Raw genomic sequence first — 20,177 nt, forward strand, 5'->3', positions numbered from 1 at the left:
TGGGGGGTGAAACCCCTGATTAAAAAAAGGAAATGAGGGCACAGTGAGGGTCGGGCCAAATGCGGGATATTTCGGAATTTTGGAGGCGACACCAAAACGACCAAACAAATCGTTCTTTTTAGTGATTTACCTTCAAAATGCAGGAATATGACATAGAACCGTGAGGAATGGAATAGAGGTGAAGGATGCTGTGGAATGTGAGGGTATCTCTGAATGGGGTCACGGATGTGTCGCCGTTTAGGATTATTAGGGGTAGGGAGGCCAACACCGGTCTCAGTCCCGCCTGGGTCAACAGTGTGGCTAAGGGTGTTAGAGGAATGGAGAATTGGGACATAAGTGTGAGGAGAAAGATGTGTGAGGCGCAGTGGAAAAATAAAGTGAATTGTGAGGCCAGTTTGGGAAAGAGGACCAAACCGGGTATCAAAGTGGTCGAAGGTTTGCGGGTGCGGATAAGGAAGGTTACGCATCCAGACAAAGGAAGGTTGAAGTTTTCAGAAGCAAAGAAGGTCCTTGAACTGCTGGCTAATACTGTGAGAGTGGAGGATGGGTCCATTTGAAACTTGGATAGAGAGGTTGTAGTGGAGGAAGTGAAGGATACCATGTCGGTGATGGAATGTCCCAGATTGGTGGATGTGTCTGGTAATGGCTGTGGAGTGGCGTGACGGCAGCTCTGTAAATTCTGTAGTTAATGTGAGTTCTGCTGGAAATAGTAATGAGAGCGGCTCTTGTAGGGGTGGCATGATGAGAAGGAGGAGGGAACCGGTGTGGTTCAAGGATTACGTTAAATGATGCACTGTTTAGGAGGAGTTTCTAAACCAATACAGCTCTTACCTTGATTCACGCCTGCATCCCAAATGCTTCAGACAGATAACTTGCCACAGTATATGTATGACCTCTGTTGACAAGAGTCATGATGTCATTCCATATTGTTTCTTATTTGCTTTTTCTGCCTTTGGGAATGGCATGGGATTGGTGCAGTGCTTGAGGACTGCGGTGTATGAGCTGCGAAGGTTGGCGTCCTGGGTCCTATGGTGGTGAATTGCACTTGCCAGGAATGGTATCGTTTTTGGTGAGTGTGGTGTGGGATGCACTGCGCACCTGTGGAGGATGGTTAATCTCTTGTCTGCGTGATTGAGTCATGGATTTCATGTTGATGGTCTTGCTTCATGGGATCGCTTTATTTCTTCCCCTACTTTGTGAGTCACTTTTAAGTGTGTTCTGTTGTGCTGGCGCTTAGAGTGAGTTCTGCGCTGTGCAAGAATGTAGGGATTGTTAAGTCTTTATGAATGAGTAGGTGACTGTGGGCCCGTTTCATGTTTAAGGGAAGGAGAGGTGTTGGACCCTGTTGGACATCATGAGTGAGCGACCACATGTTAATGTAGGCTCTCTTTATGAGGAGGTCTGAGAATGTTGGCCATGTGCTTTCAAAGAGCGGTCAGCGTGGATGTAACCATGGGGTGAGCTGGTATGAGTGAGGTGGCCGGGGGGTATCTCTTGTCTTATCTGTACCTAAACACCTACTGGTGAACTGAATCCTTAAACTGGAGAATAAGTCCTTTAGCCTGTGTCATTTGGCCTTTCCGGATCATCTCTAAATTCATCAACTTAAAGATAACAAGTTTTTATCAGGTTCCATAACGGGTGAAGCTATGTTATGTTCTGCCTCTCATGTTTGGTAGATGATGTGATGTGTGCATGCGTCGGAGTGTGATGTCGTGAGTGTGCTATGTGTGTGAGCTGGCTGGGTCTTCTAGGCGAGACAGTTGGAGAGGGGCTGGCTAGGAGTGAGGGTATGTCTGTGTGCCGCCCACTTATCTATGAGACCTACCCATCCTCTGTTTGTGATAAGGTCCCCAGTCTGGCTCTGAGGACCACCAGGGTTATGGCTCAGGGGGCCAGGTGGATGTTGAGCTAGGGGGCAGTATGGGAAGGATCCCTTGGTCACCCTGCCTTGTCCGCCATGACATTACATTCACAATCACATTACATTCCTTATAGACCACTCCTAAGGGCCTGGACACCCCCACCCCACCAGTTGATGAGGGTGTGCCAGTTCTAAAGGCCTTGACCTTCCCCAGTCCCCTTGTGCAACGCAATGGTAACGGTCCACCTCCCCAAGTGGAGAGAGGCTGAAGTCCCCTCTCTGGGCAGACCCCCAGCTGCAGCCTACAAAGGAATACCTTTCCATTCATTTGGCATTAGTAGAGTTCGTTTTGATACAGTGGAAACCTGACACTCAACATCAGAGAAATAATTTCACAGAGTTTGGGAGAAATTATATGAACTCGGGTGTTCCACAGATACAATTTTGCAAAGTTGTAAAAACATTGCTCTGTGGTGGGAGGTTCTCATGCAGTGGATTCAATGTTACAGTTTCACTGCATACAGAGTATTCTGGAGGAACTGAAGAGTGTGATCAGCTTAGCTGCTTTGTTTCTGGTATTTAATGCACTCACTGGAAGCACAGGCACCACCAGTGAGTGTCAGAGGGGAATACAACCTTCCAAGGTGGAAGCCAGGCCAGTTATATGCTTGGTCCAGGCCCGTAAGCCTAAAGGTGCCCCAGGTTCAGTTCGGGATAGCAACCAATCCCAGCACTCAATTACCAGCCACAGATGCAAACCCTCACTATGAGTCCCACCGAGGGGGTAGAGATGACACAGTATAAAAGCGCACAGATAATTTCATCGGCATGAGTTAGAGGAGCAGAAGGCTCACATTTGGCAGTGACCATTGGAGGAGGAAGAGGCTCAAGAGAAATTTGAATGGAGAGGTGGCAGAAGTGCAGGCAGGAGCTGGTGGAGAGAGCTAAGATGGTAAGGAGGTGGTAACATCAGAGGGATAGAGAAGGTAGTTGTAACAAGAAAAGGGTGGTTGAAGGAGGAAGTGCAAATATTAAAAGGAAGACAGCTGCAGGATGAGGAGAAAGGAGTGACAAACAACGAGGTGGTCAGAATCAAGGAGCAGGAGTAGGTGATGACACCCAATGAGAAGTGGGAGGTGATACCGTTGGAGGTTCTAAGTGATCCGACCGTGGCTGATTTTGCCGTGGCCAGAAAGTTTGCATGAGAAAGGTGTGAACTACCAAAAGTTTGCATCTTTCTCATGTGAACACACTTACATACTACGGGGGCTGCAGGGGTGTCCCCCGCAACCCTCCGCTCACTATACTGTACGTAAAGTATAGTGAGCGGGGTGTTGCGGGGGACACCTGCAGCCCCCGTTTTTTTTTCGTTTTTTTCATGTGTGTGCTGCGGGGGTGTCCCTCGCAACCCCCACTCACTATACCACACAGTATAGTGAGCGGGGTGTTGCGGGGGACACCCCCGGAACCTCTCAGTCTTTTTTTTTTTTTTTTTACTTACCTGCAATGCTACCACCAAAGATTTGAACTTTTGGTGTTCGGACGGTCGTATTGTATGGTCAGACCTTTTTTTTCGGTCCGATCGTATAATACCACCGTCGTCAAAGACTGGGAGTAAGACACTGAGGAGATAACATCAGGGCATCAGAGTGGCAGAGAGGAGGTGGAGGAAGGAGCACCACAAGGGGAAGGTGGTAGTTAAGGGGGTACGGAGGAGGCTGGAAGTGCAGCATCAAAGGGATCTGCCAATTCCCAGATACTTGCTGCACACAATTCAAAATGTGTCGATTTGCGATTTTGAGAGAGAGAAAGAGAGAGAGAGAAAGAGGGAGAAAGAGAAAGAGAGACTGAGAGTAGCAAAGTGAGAAAGGGAAACAGCTGCTGTTTGTATAGTCCAGTGGTACCTGTGCTGAGAGCCCTGCTTTCCCTCTGTAGGTCTTTCCATGCTTTGGTAAAACGTCAGCTGTTTTGGCATGCCTTGTCAGGCCCTTATTATACAATGCTAGGCCAGGTTGTGCCTGGCTATTTGTGGCCTGTTGCTTACGCTCCTCGCTAACCTGCTCACCATTTGACTTTCTACTCTAGTGCTCCTAAGTGTCCCACTGCCAGTCGCGTCTCTGCGTTTTGCTCCTTGGCGTCCCACGGTGATTTTGTCCTCTGGACCCCAATGCAATTAGTGTCCTAGGGCGTGTTGCTCCACAGCGCCTGATGTCATTTCACGCAAGTGACTTCCAAACATCGCACCTTGACGCCAGAGCATGCAGAGTAGTTCCTAGGCTCCCCATATGGTACTCTCCACGCTCTGGAATCCCTAGCTTGAACTCCCCCCTTGGAACTGTTCTCACCCACTTTCTGCTCCGTGCCCACTGCTGCATGCTCCCTATAGTTTCTCATTTCCCAGTGTTTGCCCACTTTCTGAAGGACGTGTCACTACACTCTCTCCACTGCCAGTAGTACCAGCCCACGCCAGAGGGCCTCAGAACATCTGCTCACAGCTTCCTTATATGGTGCGACCACTACCAAGATTGCGCTATGGCTACACTGGAGAGATGCTCTAACTTGCCTACTAGGCCCTCCCCTAACCTCCCAGCACGTACCTTCCCAACCTCTATGCTCAGACACACCACACATACCATCTAATCCAGAACGCTACACCACTACAATCAGCTTATACGTCATAGTCCCGGCGAATGCATCCTGGCACCACAAACATGCACGGCTGTGATCTGGGCACAGAGGCCTATATGCTCCCGGCACAGGACACCTAGAAACAGGCCTGCACATCGAGCTCAGGGTACATCTGGTCTGCACACATCAATGAAACAGCAAAGCTATAGCGTGTTATTCCTCTATCCGCACTAAACGAACCCAGCCCCCCTCTTGCATATCCATCAGAACACCTGGAGACCCTGCAAATGGCAGCGGTGCGTGGTCTAAATCCCAATAACATTACATAACTTACCCATTAATAGACGAGCACAATATCCTTTAGGAATCAAATTGGGCACTATAGCCCCAGATCAGCAAGAATTGAACCCAGCACTCTCCTCCTGCATTGGATTACAAATAGGAAGGAAGGTGCTATAGCGCTTTAAGGAGAGGCATGGTAAAGTAGCGGCTGGGCGCCATCTCCCTGTCACTGTAACCTGCATGAAGAAGTGGCTAGGCGTTATATCCCGGTAACTGACCTGAGCGAAGAAGTGGCTGGGAGCCATATCCGTGTCATTGTAGCCTGCGTGAAGAAGTGGCTGGGCGCCATAGATCCATCACTGAAACCTGAGTGAAGAAGTGGCTGGGCGCTATATCCCGGTCACTGTAACCTGAGAGAAGAAGTGGCTAGGCGCTATATCCCGGTAACGGTAACTGAGCGAAGAAGTGGCTGGGTGCTATATCCGTGTCACTGTAGCCTGAGTGTAGAAGTGGCTGGGTGATATATACCTATCACTCTGACCTGAGTGAAGACGTGACTGGGAGCTATATTCCCGTCACTGTGACCTGAGTGAAGAAGGGGCTAGAAGCTGTATCGCTGTCTCTGTAGCCGGAATGAAGAAGCGGCTAGGTGCTATATTCCCGTCACTGTGACTTGAGTGAAGAAGTGGCTGGGCCTTATATCCCTGTCACTGTAACCTGAGTCAAGAAGCAGCTAGAAGCTATAATTCTGTCACTGTAACCTGAGTCAAGAAGCGGCTAGAAGCTATATCCCTGTCACTGTAACCTGAGTTAAGAAGCGGCTAGAAGCTATATCCCTGTCACTGTAGCCTGAGTGAAGCAGTGGCTAGGCGCTATATCTCTATCACTGCGACCTGAGTGAAGAAGAGGCTAGGCTCCATACTCCCGTCAATGCGACCCGAGTGAAGACGTGACTGGAAGCTATAGCCCCGTCACTGTGACCTGAGTGAACAATATTGGCTAGGCGCTATATCCGTGTCACTGTAGACTGAGTGTAGAAGCGGCTGGGCGCTATATACCTATCACTCCGACGTGAGTGAAGACGTGACTGGGAGCTATATCTCCGTCACTGTGATCTGAGTGAAGCAGCGACTAGGCGCTACATCCCTGTCACTGTTAGCCAGAAAGTGGCTGGACACTATATCCCTGCGGCTTAAAGAATTCAGGGGAGTCTCCTGGCCTGACTAGAAGGAGGACCCCGAGACATTATTGTTGGTCCCAGGCTGACACTGTTGTCTGAGGGCAGGCCACGGGGGTGGAGTACCTATGTACACAGATAAGCCCTGGTCGCTGTAGGTGTTTATACCAACCATTTCCTTTTCTTGAATAAACCAAGTCTGAACTTTTGTTTTGTGTATCGCGTCTTTTGACTGTACTCCAGAGACAGCAAATCAATCTGTGAGACTCCAGTTGAAAGCAAATATAAAATTGCATCCCAGAAATATATATTTTTAAACCAAGAAAAAATCGACCTAATAGAAATTGTCTGGTCTCGTCATTGCTTCTCCGGTTTTCCAAGGTTAAATTGGAAGGTTGTATTCTGTCAAACATGTTGGCTATACAACCAGAAAGAAAAAACCTTGTGACATTCGAGCATGTTACCTTCACCACTGCAATCCCTCAAGAAGAACTGCGCTATCCCTGGCCCATAGACTGGGGTGGTGTGCCTGACATTGTGGCTAAACATGCAGTTAAATTACTCATCGAATTGTTTTGTTTAAAATGTTTTTTTTTTAATTTGGAGGTTTCCCCCCAAAACCCCTCCTTCCTAGTTTCTTACTACCGATTCCCCACACTCCCTACGCCTTATATCCCTTTACCGCCCCCCCCACCCCACATATATTTCTATATGTTTTTTAGCCAAGAATAAGCGCCAGAGAAAAAACCCTGGCGTTGAATGAACATCGTGCCGTTCAAATGAACTCCCAGCCAACAACTTCGGGTGACATAACATGCCAAAAATGTAACATTTAAACAACATCAAATGGCCTTGCATTAATAGAAGCACATTGTTTAAAGTGCTGTTTTCATCCCACGTGTGTCCAGTGAAAGGTGAAGGGAAGCCCAAATGCTTTTATGCTGGGTTGTTCTAATTAAGCATTCAGTTCACCTCGTGTGCAAGGTAAGCCCTGAATGGGCTTGGTGGGTCCTTGTTACCACTGATTGAGCAGAGCATTGAGCATGCTGTAAAATTAGTTTCAAATATTTTGAATTGCCGGCTTTGCGGTATTCTGCAAACTGCAGCGCCTCGCTGGTGGCAGGGCACCTTCTGCATGCACTTTCCTGGCAAACCACATTCAAGCTGAAACTAAATTGAACCTGGCCTTCTTTTCCATCATGGCCGCTGCTGCAACCACAGGCACTGGAGTGCCTGTCCCACCCGATCATCCCCTTCATTGACTGGGCCCAGCCGTTATCTTCAGGCCCAATAAGGGGAGCCGGCAGGTGAGAGCCCCCACGCCCTGAAAAGACCAACAGTAAGGCCCCTGTCTGGCCCTTTCCGGTGCTGGAGGGATGCTCCTCCATGCCGCTACTGGATAACCCTTTGCCTCTTTGCAACACTGCCAGTGAACACACTGACAGTTACCCCTACAACAAACAAAAGCTGCTTTTTCCATTGCTCCGGCAAGCAACATGCATCGTATTGATCTGGACTACACACCCACACTACCTAACTGTACATTCTAATCTCTGCACCAATTGAAATGTGCATCTTGTTGTTCCTCCTACTGAATGCTTTCTGCTGTTTTCTTAATGCCCGGCTTCAAAAAAATCAAAAAAACATAAAACTCTATTTTGATTCTCAGGTGAGCCTTTCAACCGTACACCATCCTTTTTGTGCTGCATGTCAGTGCTTTCAGGCCAATTCGGTTTTAGGTGTGCTTTCCAATTCTGCATCCTCCATTTTGTACTGCAGTTTAGTGCTTTCTGGCAAATTAGAATTTAGGTGTGCTTTCCAACTGTTCATCCTCCATTGTGCACTGCATTTTAGTGCTTTCTGGCAAATTTAAAAGTAGGTGTGCTTTCCAACTCTGCTTCCTCCATTTTGTACTGCAGTTTAGTGCTTTCTGGCAAATTAGAATTTAGGTGTGCTTTCCAACTGTGCATCCTCCATTGTGTACTGCATTTTAGTGCTTTCTGGCAAATTTAAATGTAGGTGTGCTTTCCAATGTGTTAATGATTCTTGGAATCTGGCCATTTCTAGTGTGCTCATTGATTTTGTCTGCTTGGCCACCTAGTGAAATTCTATTGTGCACAGTGCTTCTAACCCTCTCCCCTGCTATCCTCAGATCTACCCTCCCCTTTTCTATCTTTGCCCCCATGGTGCTCTCCGTCTCCCCTGTCTATTCTAATTGCTTCTCCATCACCTAACTTCCCTCTCTCTCGAAGTCTGGAAGGAAGACATTTAAAAAGGCACTCCTGAGCTCCAACCCTGCTCTGCCCATTGCAGACACCTACATCAATGCTTCCTCCAGACAGACTATCACTGACATTCTTTTTGCTGTTCCATCTTTTGACTTATGGACTCCCCATATGGTTTCTGTCCTCTCCCCCTTTTCTTCCTCCTCCATTGCTGGTGGAATCAGATGGAAGTGCTCTTGTCTCACTTTGCATCTTCCAAGTGTACCATTCATTTCTATCACAATGACACTATCATGGCCCAGGGCTCTCAGCCCAACCTCCCCCTTCTTGACAGGGATCTTTTATCGTTCTTCAACTCCCTCCCCTCTCCTTCCACCCCTTTATCCCTCATCCCCCTTCGCACCTCTGTGTTGGCACCTATCCCTGTGCCCCCCTCCAAAACATTTTAAAGGGGCAACCAACTTCACTTAGCTACCCTCAATTCTCGCTCTGCTTTCAAACACTCCTCTGACATTTGTCTCCTCCTTGAAGACCTTGACGTCCTTGATCTCACCGATATGTGGTTCAAGGCCAGCTCTATAACTGCTTTTGACACTATTCTCCCCGAGTGCTACAAGATCCTGTCTAATCTCAGGCCCTCCCGGCCTGGTGGCGGAGTGGCTCTGATGTTCCCTGCGCGGGTTCCTGCCTCCCTCATCCCCACCCAAACCTACGCATCCTTTAAAAGCCTCGTCTGCAGGCTATCTGTCTCGCCTACCTTCACCCTTACTCTCGCTACCCTCTACAGACCCCCGGACTGACCCCCCTCTTCCTCTCGGAATGGGCAAACCTCTCCTCCTCTCTTCTTGCCTCCTCCCATAAATGTATCTTCCTTGGGGACTTTAACATGCATCTAGACTCACCAGATGTGTCTACTGTACTCTTTGGTGACATCTGCGATACTCTTTCCCTCCCTTCCCTCTCTATCCTTCCTTTCGGCCCAGCCCACTCTGCTGGACACACCTTGGATGGTCTTATCTCAACAGACATCCCACTCTCCAACCCTCTAACTACCCCTCTCTCCTCGTCTGGCCACTCCATCCTCTTTTCCAACCTTGACCTCCCCTGTCCCATGAAGATGCCTCCGCCCGCACTGCCAGTCTCCTTCTCCGTCATCGACCAATGAAGTGTGTGTCAGTCGCTGCATTTACCTCTTCCCTCTTACCTCCTCTGTCCCCTTCATTTGACTCTCCTTCTGACTCTGTTCTAGCTAAGCTCCATCTCTCTATCTCTAACACCCTTGACATCCTTGCCCCCGTCATGAGGATCCACATGAAGCCTGCCTCCAAATGCAAGTCTTTTTATGACTCCGACTTGGAAGCTTTGAAACGCAAGTGCAAAGCTGCAGAGCGGAAGTGGCAGGCATCTAGCTCATCCTCTGACAAACTGGCCTGCCGCCTTACAAAGGCAATATTGCCTTGACATCTGCTCCAAGAAGAGGGCTCATGTCCAAGCCTGCATCTCTGGAGCCACCAAATAAAACGGCTGAAGTTTTTAAAATCTGCAAGGATTGTCAATCCTATTGCAGTCTCCTCCTCTCCTCCGCCCTCCCAGGCTCTCTGCTCTGCACTTGCCACCCACTTCTCCAAAGCTCTGGACATCCTGTCATCACTGTCACCTGCTCCCCTCCCCACAACCTTCTCTTGCCTCCCTTGGCCCTCTCTCCCCCCATACTCTCCTCCTTCTCTCCTATTGCACCATTCAAGATCTCTAGAGTTGTCCGCTCTATGAGAGTCTCTTCTAAAACAGGTGCTCCCCTGCTCTTCCAGAACCATCAAGGATAACATTTCCTCTCCCGCCCCAGCCTTGGCTGACCTCTGCAGCCATTCCTTTGCCACTGGCTCCTTCCCACAACCCGTTAAGCACTCTCGTGTGCACCCTCTCCTAAATAAGCCTGCTGCCGACCCTTCTTGGCCGGGTAACTATCCCCTATCTCTAGCACTGCTTTTTTGGGCAAACTCATAGAGAAGCTGGTCATCCACCAACTGACCCTCCACACCAAAATGGCTGGCTGCCTAAGTGAACACCAGTCCGATTTCGGGGCATCCAAAGGCACAGAAACTGCTCTCCTGAACACCTGTGAAGACCGGCTCTCTGACCTGGACTCAAACACTCCATCTGTTATGATCCTCCTCGATCTTTCTCTTTCACACAGTCAACCACTCCATCCTCATAAATCATCTCCATGATACCCTAGGCACTGGTGTGGCTGACCTCCTACCTTTCAAACAGACCCTCTCAAGTGCAAATGGGTCCTTTTCTCTCCTCCACCTCTCTCTCTACCTGTGGCATCCCTCGGGGCTCTATCCTATCGCCATTGCTCTTCAACATCTACCTGGCCCATCTGGCCCACTTGATCTCCACCTTCTCCCCTCATTTTCAGTGTTATGCAGAAGACACACAGCTCTTCTCTTGAAGCTGTCCTCCTCTACCTCCTCCACCTCCTCTCTAATACCTGACTGCCTGATTGCTATTCAGACATGCTGCTCTGCCAATGAGCTCTGCCTTAATGCCAGTAAGACGGAGATCCTTCTCATTGGGATACCTGCTCCTTGTTCCCCCCCCTCACTCTCTGGCCTCCTTCCTTGGACCCCCTCACCTACCTGTGAGGCAGAAAACCTTGGGATCATCTTTGACTCCTCTCTCTCCTTCTCTCTACACATTTCGGGCCTTGCCAAGAAATCCAATGTTTTAGCTTCACCTCCTCAGAGGCATTCTACCTTTCCTCACCTTCCCCCAGAATCTCAATGCCTCCAGAGCCCTGGTTCTCTCTAAGCTGGACTACTGCAAAAGCCTCTTCCTCAATCTGCCTCTTTCCTCCCTTCGCCCCCTTGAACTAATCCAGAATAGGACTGCAAGACTTATCCTTGGCCTTGAGCCCAGGGACTGCATCTTTCCAGCTTCAAAATCTCTCCAATGGCTCCTGGTGACCGCAAAGATCAAATCCAAGACCCTTTGCATTATCCACAAGGCTGTCTGGGGCCTGGGATCTCTCTACGTCCAGTGTTCCCTCCCTAAATACCTTCCTGCTAGAGTCCTTCGGTCCTCTGGCTCCAACTCTCTGCAGGTCAAAATTTTCTCCAAGCAGACAGTGGGAGGTAGATCCCTTTCCTCAGCTGGTTCCTCCCTCCCTGCCCCCTCAGACTTGAGTCGGATCTTCTTAAGTTCCGGAAACTTTCTCAGGACATTCCTTTTCTCCTCTTCCTTCCCTCCACCCCTCCCATGCTAACGTTACCTCTGCTGCTGTGACTGGTGCCTGGTCCCTTCAGAGTCATACAGGGACCAGACCTCCCCTGTACCAATCCCCCAGGATCCCGTGCCAGCACTTACCCTCGGGCACCCTTCCACAGACTAGCCCTAACCTGGTCCACCGCACACATCCTCCCTTCCCCCTCTCTTTCTCCTGGCACTTGCCATCTTGGCCCCCCAGCACTTGCTCACCCCCTCCTTTTGGGCACCCCACTCCTGTACTTCTCACTCTCACCCCCCCCCCCCCCACCCCCTTGCACTTACCACCTTATCTTGCACTTACACGATAGGATTGTCCTAAGTCTAATATAACTGTTTTGTTGTCTACTTTTTTTTCCTACGTCCATCCCCACCCTCCCAACTTGTCTTGTGGTGCTGGAAACACGTGTATAGGCGCCATACAAATGTCAAATAAAGAAATAAAATAGGTTTGTGAACAACGAAATATTAAAATAAACCCTTGTAACCGAGCATTAAGAGAAGCTCTGGCAAAAGAAATAGTTAGCTATGCCTTTTTTTTTTTGCTTTTCAACACCTGCCCAGAGTGGGTATGTTTTTGGGTGAGTGCTATTTTCTGGTCCAGCCCTCTCAATTGATCATGCGTAGCTTTTCCAGGTTTGTTTTTACGAGTTTACAATCGGGTACCGGTATTTTTGCTTTTTCCATTCTAAATGCAGGACTACAACTCCCAGGCGCCGAGATGAGGTTAGGACATGATGCTTTGTGCATAACACTGCTCAAGTGTACTGCTATGGCTCTGTTCCCCGGTTGCATCTGGCACTCACCCTGCAGAGGATCCGGAACTGCGCCGATATGAGCCGCATTCACTCACGGCACGGCCCCGTCTCCTGTCGGCTGCAAGTAGTTCAGCCATCCTTGGTTTTGACATGGCATTCTGGAAGAAAGCAACTTGGTTGTAGCACTTGGGTGCGACACACTTGGCGATAAACAACAAATCGTCCAGCCTTGGGGGCCCCGGAGCAGCTTATCTGACCAATTCAGAAGAAAGAATTCAGCCAGTACAGGCTTCAGAAAGGAACGCTGCGTCAAGCACAACATATTGATAAATCCTTGAAATTCCCCCCACTCTCCAGCCTTGAAGTGCTGAACTAGTTCACCCTCTGCTGGCCACAGACCCTGAAACTCATGCTCATTCATCCCAGAAGTCCCACATGACTACAAGGACCATAATGCAGAAAGGTGAACTGCAGACAAGCAGTGAACTTTGACCCCCTCGCCAGACTCCCATTCTTTGAGGGCTGTGGAGTAGGAGTAGTGGCATGGATGGACTGGTCGCAGAGGAACTGCCCCATTCAAAGGCAGGAGAGATGGGTGGGGGGCCGTGTTCCCCCTTCTGTTTTTCCACCTTGCCACGTGGACTCTTTCATGGAAAGAGAAACACGGAACTATCGATGGAAACAGGAGCACCCTCTGCTGGCATCACGTGACCACATGTTGGCAGCCAGAGTCCTTTTACGAGTTTCTGTTCGTAAACAATAGCCCTGGCTGTCTTCAGCCTGGCCAAAAAAAGGGATTCGACCTCCTCCAAAACGGCAATTGGCTCGGACTGAGGCACTCTCCTTTGAAAGAACACATTCTCCTGAGACAGTTTTTCGTTTGGGCACAACGAGTTTCCTTACCGTGGTGAAGTTGCCCACCAGATAGTAAGATTGATACCACTCATGCCACTGGGCAGGCCCCATGAGCTGCAGAAGGCCACCATAAACATATCCTACTGCCAGAAAGAACGTGCAATATGAATATTTGAGAAAGGCTCACCAAAGACACTAGACCTGAGCTACAAGACCATGGAGTAGGTATTTGAGAGAGTGGGTCATGCAGACCATCATCTCAATGGTTGGTGTCTGAACGCTCCAAGTAGCACAGGTTACTCATAAGTCATCACTCGTGTAATGGGACTAGATCATAGCACGGACGCAGCCAACCAAAGGAGTGTGACTAACATGGGATGTAGGAGGACACACTAGCGCCTAGCTATGCCACCTCTGTCATGCACTCTGCCTGGCTTCCTCCACTAGTTAACAGCCAAGAGAGGACATACCATGGAGCAGGGCTCTCAAACCTTTGGATCTCCAGATGTTTCGGACTACATCTCCCATCATCCCCAGCCCTCACAGTGAATGGCCAGGTGAGTGGGAAAATGTGGAAGAGCCGGCATGCAAGAGTGGGCGCAAGGCGATGCCAGGCAGGGTGGCTCATCGATCCATGCCAGCTGCCACAGAGAGATTGAGGTATTGGGAAATGAAGGGAACAGGGCGAATGGAGGTTTTGTCCCAGAGAGATTACCCCTTTCAGAGTCCGAGGGCGAGGTTAGTGTGGGTAGAGGCGGAAGTGAAGGGAGGAGAGGTTTCTCCAAGTAGATGTCAGTGGTAGGTCAGGTTGGAGCAAACAGGGTCACGTTTGGGGGAGATGGGAAGGCTGCAGATGTGGATAGAGGGACGAGAAAGGAGGAGCAGTGGGGGAACCGGGCAGTGACGTGCAAGGAGAGTTCGGGTGAAGGGTAGAGAGAGCATAGCATGTGCAGTAGCAGGGTAGCAGTGCAGTTCAGTATCTCAGAAAAGACCGCAAAAACGAGGCCCACAGAGACTAAAGACACAGTGAAAATTAGGCCAGGAGAAATGGAAAGCAAATGTTGAAAATTAGAGTGGTTGCGATTAATATATAAAGAGAAAAATTAGGCCGGAAGCAACCAAAAGATTCAGTGAAAATTAGACCGATAGCGACGAAAGATTGCAGTAACAATGACGCCCATAGCACCGACGCATACAACCAGAGTACAGATGCAGTCATGCAATGACTGGGGAATTTCTGGGGGGATGAATTCTCTGGTAGTGATGCAGGAGGTGGTGGAAGCTTGTTGGGATGCTGGAGGGAGTTGGTGGGTCTCAGTGTCACTCACCCGCCCCTGAGCTATCTTCCCGAGATTGTGGTAACAATGACACCCACAGCACCGACGCATACAACCAGAGTACAGATGCAGTCATGCAATGACTGGGGAATTCCTGAGAGGATGAGTTCTCCTGTAGCGACGCTGAAGGTGGTGACGGCTTGTTGGGATGCTGGAGGGAGTTGGTGGGTCTCAGTGGCACTGATCTGCCATTTTGGTATGGTATCAAGTGGTGTGTTATAATTATTGTGTTTTTACTAAGTGGCCAAAAGCACAAAAGCACTCTATAAAAAAGACCTCCAACGTCAAGAAGGTGAAACAAAAAAACGTTCTTCTCGTTTGTTTATTTTCTATTGAGCAAAAATGTAAATTCTAAATCAGTAATGTAAATACTAAGGCTTTTAAACACTGCTTAGTAGAGGACTTTGGTTTGACTGTTGGTGCCCGCCATTCTAAGCAAAGCAGAAAATGAAGCCACTAAAATCGCCAAATTAGTCACTAAAGCACATCTCTAACACGAACATAAAACCAGATGCCACTCTGCCAGCATAATAACCCAAATGCCCTACTTCTATGCCAGCCTCAAGTCTCCTCCAATGATCAGGCAGCTGCACCAGTGATATAAACAAAGTGACAGATCACTGGTGCAGCTGCCTAATCAATGGAGGAGATCTGAGGCTGGCATAGAGTAGGGCACATGGGCACACAATGTAATTCAACTGGAGAGCAAAGCACAAGGTAACTACTTCCCATTGTCCGGTTATGTCCTCTCCTGACCTAGCACAATACTACCCCAATGTCGCTAAATTCATGCCTCTCAACTCAAATCATTCCTGTCCTTGACCATGGATGCCATCTAATTTCTGAGGTCACTCCCATCCATAACCGCATTGGTCTGAGCCCTCTTCTCTGTTGGGTGCTCTGATAGCGGCCCAGCCTTGGCTCTTGTCAATCCTGCATTTCACTCCTCCTTTTCTTCCTCAGCCCTTTTCTACTTTTCTATCAGCTAGCCTAAGACACCATTTTTCACCAGCCTTAGTTTTTATGAAAACATTGCCAACCCAATGAAGATTTTCTTCACAACAACATCAACTCTTACTGCCCATTTATTTATTCATGTATTTTATTTATTTATTTATTTACTTGTGGGCATATTTATTGTGTTACAGTTCATGTAGAACTATTCACATATCCATACATAACAAAAATAAAAATCACACAGCCTTACAAATCACATCTTACACACCACTCAACATCCTTTGTATACATTGCATAAGTACAACTATTCCAACAGACAGTTGCATTAGATTATACATCACCATCACATACATTCAAACTTGATTAATCTTTGTTAAATGACCAATAGCATATCACAAACCTATGTGTTCTTTAGGTACCTTAATCAGTTCCAACTCAAATGCCTGCCAGACTCTCACCAATGCAAATGGTTGTGATAGACTGTACCCTGATATGCCATTTACCCAAAACAGTTCACTCTGCACCTCAAATAATCCTTCTGCTAGATGAATGTAATGTCTCACATAATGTTTCATCACAGCTCTACATGAAGTGAGCACACAGCGCGGAGTGATTCGATTTCACCAGTATCACCAGGCAGGCGACACCTTCTCTCCTTCCTTGGCATACGCAGCCAAGCGCCTTTGATGGCCATGACTGGTAGCTTATTTAATCAACATGAAAACTCGCCTCAGAAGTGGACTAAGGAACTGATCAATATACTTCTGAGCTCTGAGACAAGGAAACTGTAGCTTAGCAAAGCTACACAAAGAGGATGACGTACCTACACGATCATGATTGTTGGCCCGGTCCCATAACGATTTCTTTTTAAAAGACCCCAGAAGTGCCCCAAGCCTAAATTCCAATCTGGCATCAGGCAGATTTTTTAAAAGAAATCTTCAGTGATAGCTTTAAACTCCCCCAGAGTGGGACTGGACCCTTTAAGCAGTTTGTCTCTCAACATGCGAAGCACATTTTGCCTATCGGCATTAAGCAATGCATCTCTGTTTAACATCAGAGAGTGTGAAGCCCTCCAATATTTAATGGCATAGAGACAGTTGAAAGTTTTGATAGAGAGATCAGAGGAGAGTTTAGGAAAAGAGAAGAAGAATTAGGTGTCGTTCGTTCGTAAAGAGTTGGTATCAGAACGCAAAAAAGGAGGTATGTTCCCCAAGAGCAGAGATGTAGAGTGTAAAGAGGCATGGGCCCAAGACAGAGCATTGTGGAACACCAACAGTTAGAGCATTTAGCTGAGAGGTGTTGTTGTTCCAGGAGACAGCGAATTGACCTGGTGTCGGGTAGGATTTAATCCAGGCAAGTATTTGATCGTGAAACCCATGAAGAGAGAGTATTAAGGAGATTAGAGTGATCGACAATGTCAAAGGGAGCGTACAGGTCAAAGAGAATTAGGATAGAGGATAGGTTGGAGTGCTTAGGAGAGGCAATGAAGAGCAGTTTCCGTGGAGTGACAGGAGCAGGAACCTGCTTGTAGGGCGTCTCAAACGTTGTAGAAAGTCTAAGAAATTGGTAAGATGATTAAACACAACCCTTTTGAGCACTTTAGAGTATTGCAGAAGGAGATACATGGGGCAAAAGTTAGCCAATAGGTTCGGGTCAGCCCCTTACTTTTTTAGAAGCGGTGTGGCCATTTTGAAAATACAGGAAAAGCAAACGGTTTCGAAGGACAGGTTGAAGAATTCAGCATGGAAAGGGGCAACTAAAGGGGCAATAGGCTTGACTAGCTGAGGAGCAAGAGCATCTGATGGGGCACAAGAGGGGTGAGCCTACATCAGTTGAGATAGCACTTCTTCAGTATTAGTGTGCCGAAAGAGGGAAATGGAGGCAGAGGACAGTGGTAGAGTAGGTGAAATGTAGAATGTAAGAGCAGGGAGTGTGAGGAAGGTCAATTGCATAGCGCCACCTTAATAACCCTCTGCCTCAATTGACCCCTCCAATCTGTGATCTGCAGCAGACAATCCACAGAAACAACACTTAGCCATGTCTCCAACTGTCTCACTGCTGCTCACCCCTCTCATCTCTCTTCTACACTCATTCGTCGGGATCTCTCTGCAGCCTTTGACACTGTTGGCCACCCCCTCTCCTACTTGCTCACCCTGAACTTGACTTTTAAGACAGTACTGGAGTATAAGGAACTCTGGGGATTTCCCAGTAGGCCTGGGCACTCTAGGCCTCTTTTGTGAGGTAATCCATTTTATTTCCAAATGTTCTCTTAGGAAAATGATTGGGCTTCCTGATAATGTGCAATATGTGGTCACTTTGAGCATTATTTCTAAGGCCTCTTTTGGTTCCCAGTCCATCCCTCTTCCTGCCTTTCCCGTCTCCTGGGTCAACAGGTCTGCCCCTGACATCCTCCCTCCCCATGTGGCATCTCCCAGGGGTGCTTCCTGGGTCCTCTCTGCTTTACACTCTGCTCTACTTCACTTTGTATGCTAATCTCCTCTGTGGAGAAGACAGTGTAAAACAATATAATATGTTTTTATCCAACCCTGGGCTCACACATATACTTTGCCTGTGTGTGCTACCCTTTCGAGAAAGAAACGTTTTCCGGAACGGTGGAGGGTGATGCAAACCTGATAAAGGTGCTGTGTCCTGGAATCTGCTGACACACATGAACGTCACTGCTGTGTTTGTGAGCAGACGCGGAGCAGCACTGGGCCAAAGCCTGCAGAGCCACCTTAAGTCAGTTTACACCGCCTCCAGGAAGAGACTCACAAACGTGCAAGGCATGGAAACAGGACACCAGAACAACAAACTGTCTCAGCGATCGGCACAGCTGAGAAACAAAATGGAGTACTGGCGAGTTCAAGACTCGTATGAACAAGTTCTTCTGTTACCAGGAGTGGAGGCCACCGATAATTAATTCATTTGTTTTCTTAATTGCAGGCAGGAATTATCACTTCCATCAATCAAATTGTGGGAGGTGACATTGCATTATATATAACAAGCATTTGCAACAACAACAGTTTTGAATTGTGTGTAGGCATGAGATAAGAATGTTCCAGCAACTGGCATATTAGTGCGACCTGGCCATAAAATGACAACAGGAGACAAATGGTGTTACTACCTGACCATATTATGGCAATGAACAGCAAATATCGAAGTAATGCGATATACACGAGCCAACACTTTTGGCTTTGCCAACTCTTGTTTTCTTAGAATTAAAAAAACAAAACTCTGATACCCTATCCACTGTAGTCTACCTAAGGTCTCGCGAGTGTCCCCATTTCATACACATGTATGCCATCCATCCCTGATTTTGTTTTATGCATTCTTGAACTCATAGTTTTGCGTATCCTATTTTAAATTCAAGACTACATGTCCCAGAATTCCAAGAAAAAAAACAGAACCCAGTAACCTCCTCACTTACATAACGTATGCATAACTCACTTTGCAGACCTGCGAAAAGAAACGGGGGTGTCAGGGAGGGGGCAATTAAAACCCTGAAGTCCCACCAAGGAGTAACTCAAATGGTTATCCATGAAAAGTTGCAAATATATCCCTCACACTAACTGGTCCATTTGACTTACAATTAGGTGGTCTGGGTGCAAGTAGTGCAATGTGTGTGGGAATTTGCACGATTTGCTGTCACACTGGCAGTTTGTGTGTAGAAGTGACAGCAGTCCTGAGACCATTGTTTGCAGCCAGAAGAAAAAATGAAACAAATTCCTTTTTTTACACATACAAAATATGTAATTTATACACAGATGCATGAGTTACCTGTTACATACGTTATGCAAACATGTGATTACATTTTCAGGTGCAAGTGTGTTTCTTTGCCCATGTGGCCAATTGTGTGTGTATGTTCTGACAGGCTTAGGTTACCATGCCTTGGACATAGTTCCTTCTGAATGCAGCATCTGGAAGTAAGTTAAACCCCACATAGGAGTAACATACGCCTGTAGTAACTTGCACATGCAACTGGAGATCCTTGTGAATCTGGGCATTATTTTTAGTAAAACGTTGCACAGTGGAGCAGAGACTTGAATCATGCTCAGTTTTCTAGACCACTTGGGGGACTCCAGGCCCTTCAATGGAGCGCAACACTACCACCAGCGACAGGTCTTTGGGCACAGTCCTCCTCAGGGCATTTTTTGTGCCTGCCTCTTTCCATGCCTGCTGACTGCTCTGTTTCCAGGTCTAGTTTTACTCTCAATCCATGGCACGTTACTGCCTTTTTTAGTTTCCACTAATGATTTTATCCTGACTGCGCCTACCTTGAGATAGTGAAATATCTCCCCTACACATACCCCCCACCACTGTAGTTTCCCCACTAAGATATTTAAATACCTCCATCATATCTCCAACTGCTGTAATTAGGATGTAATTGGGATATTAGGCCCATGTTGTATATATTATATCGCTCGTATGTATGCTCTGCTGTATAGGTATCCCTTGGGTACTTTACATTAATCTCTTATATCGCCCCTTGCTCTTATTTGTGCCCCAGTGTCACTTAAAGACTCTCTGCTATCTCCCCTCTGGTGTATGCATACCCCTGATATACTTCAATAAATACTTTCTATGCCCACTTGTTTTAATTCTATATCTCTGATGTAGCAAAATAACTCTTCTGTATCCCCCATCTTCAGAATGTACACCCCGGCGGCACTTAAAATAATGCCCCACATCTTACCATCTTCTAATTGTATCTCATTCAAAATAATCTCCCAGATCACAAAGGTTTTTTATTTAATATATCTGAGAAATGTAAATGAATCTCTTATTTGTTGTTGTTGTTTTTTTTAAATTAGTGTTTGGGTTTATTAC

This window comes from Ambystoma mexicanum, chromosome 1p (assembly GCF_040938575.1).
Source record: "Ambystoma mexicanum isolate Mex_15411 chromosome 1p, UKY_AmexF1_1, whole genome shotgun sequence".
Classification (NCBI taxonomy): Eukaryota; Metazoa; Chordata; class Amphibia; order Caudata; family Ambystomatidae; genus Ambystoma; species Ambystoma mexicanum.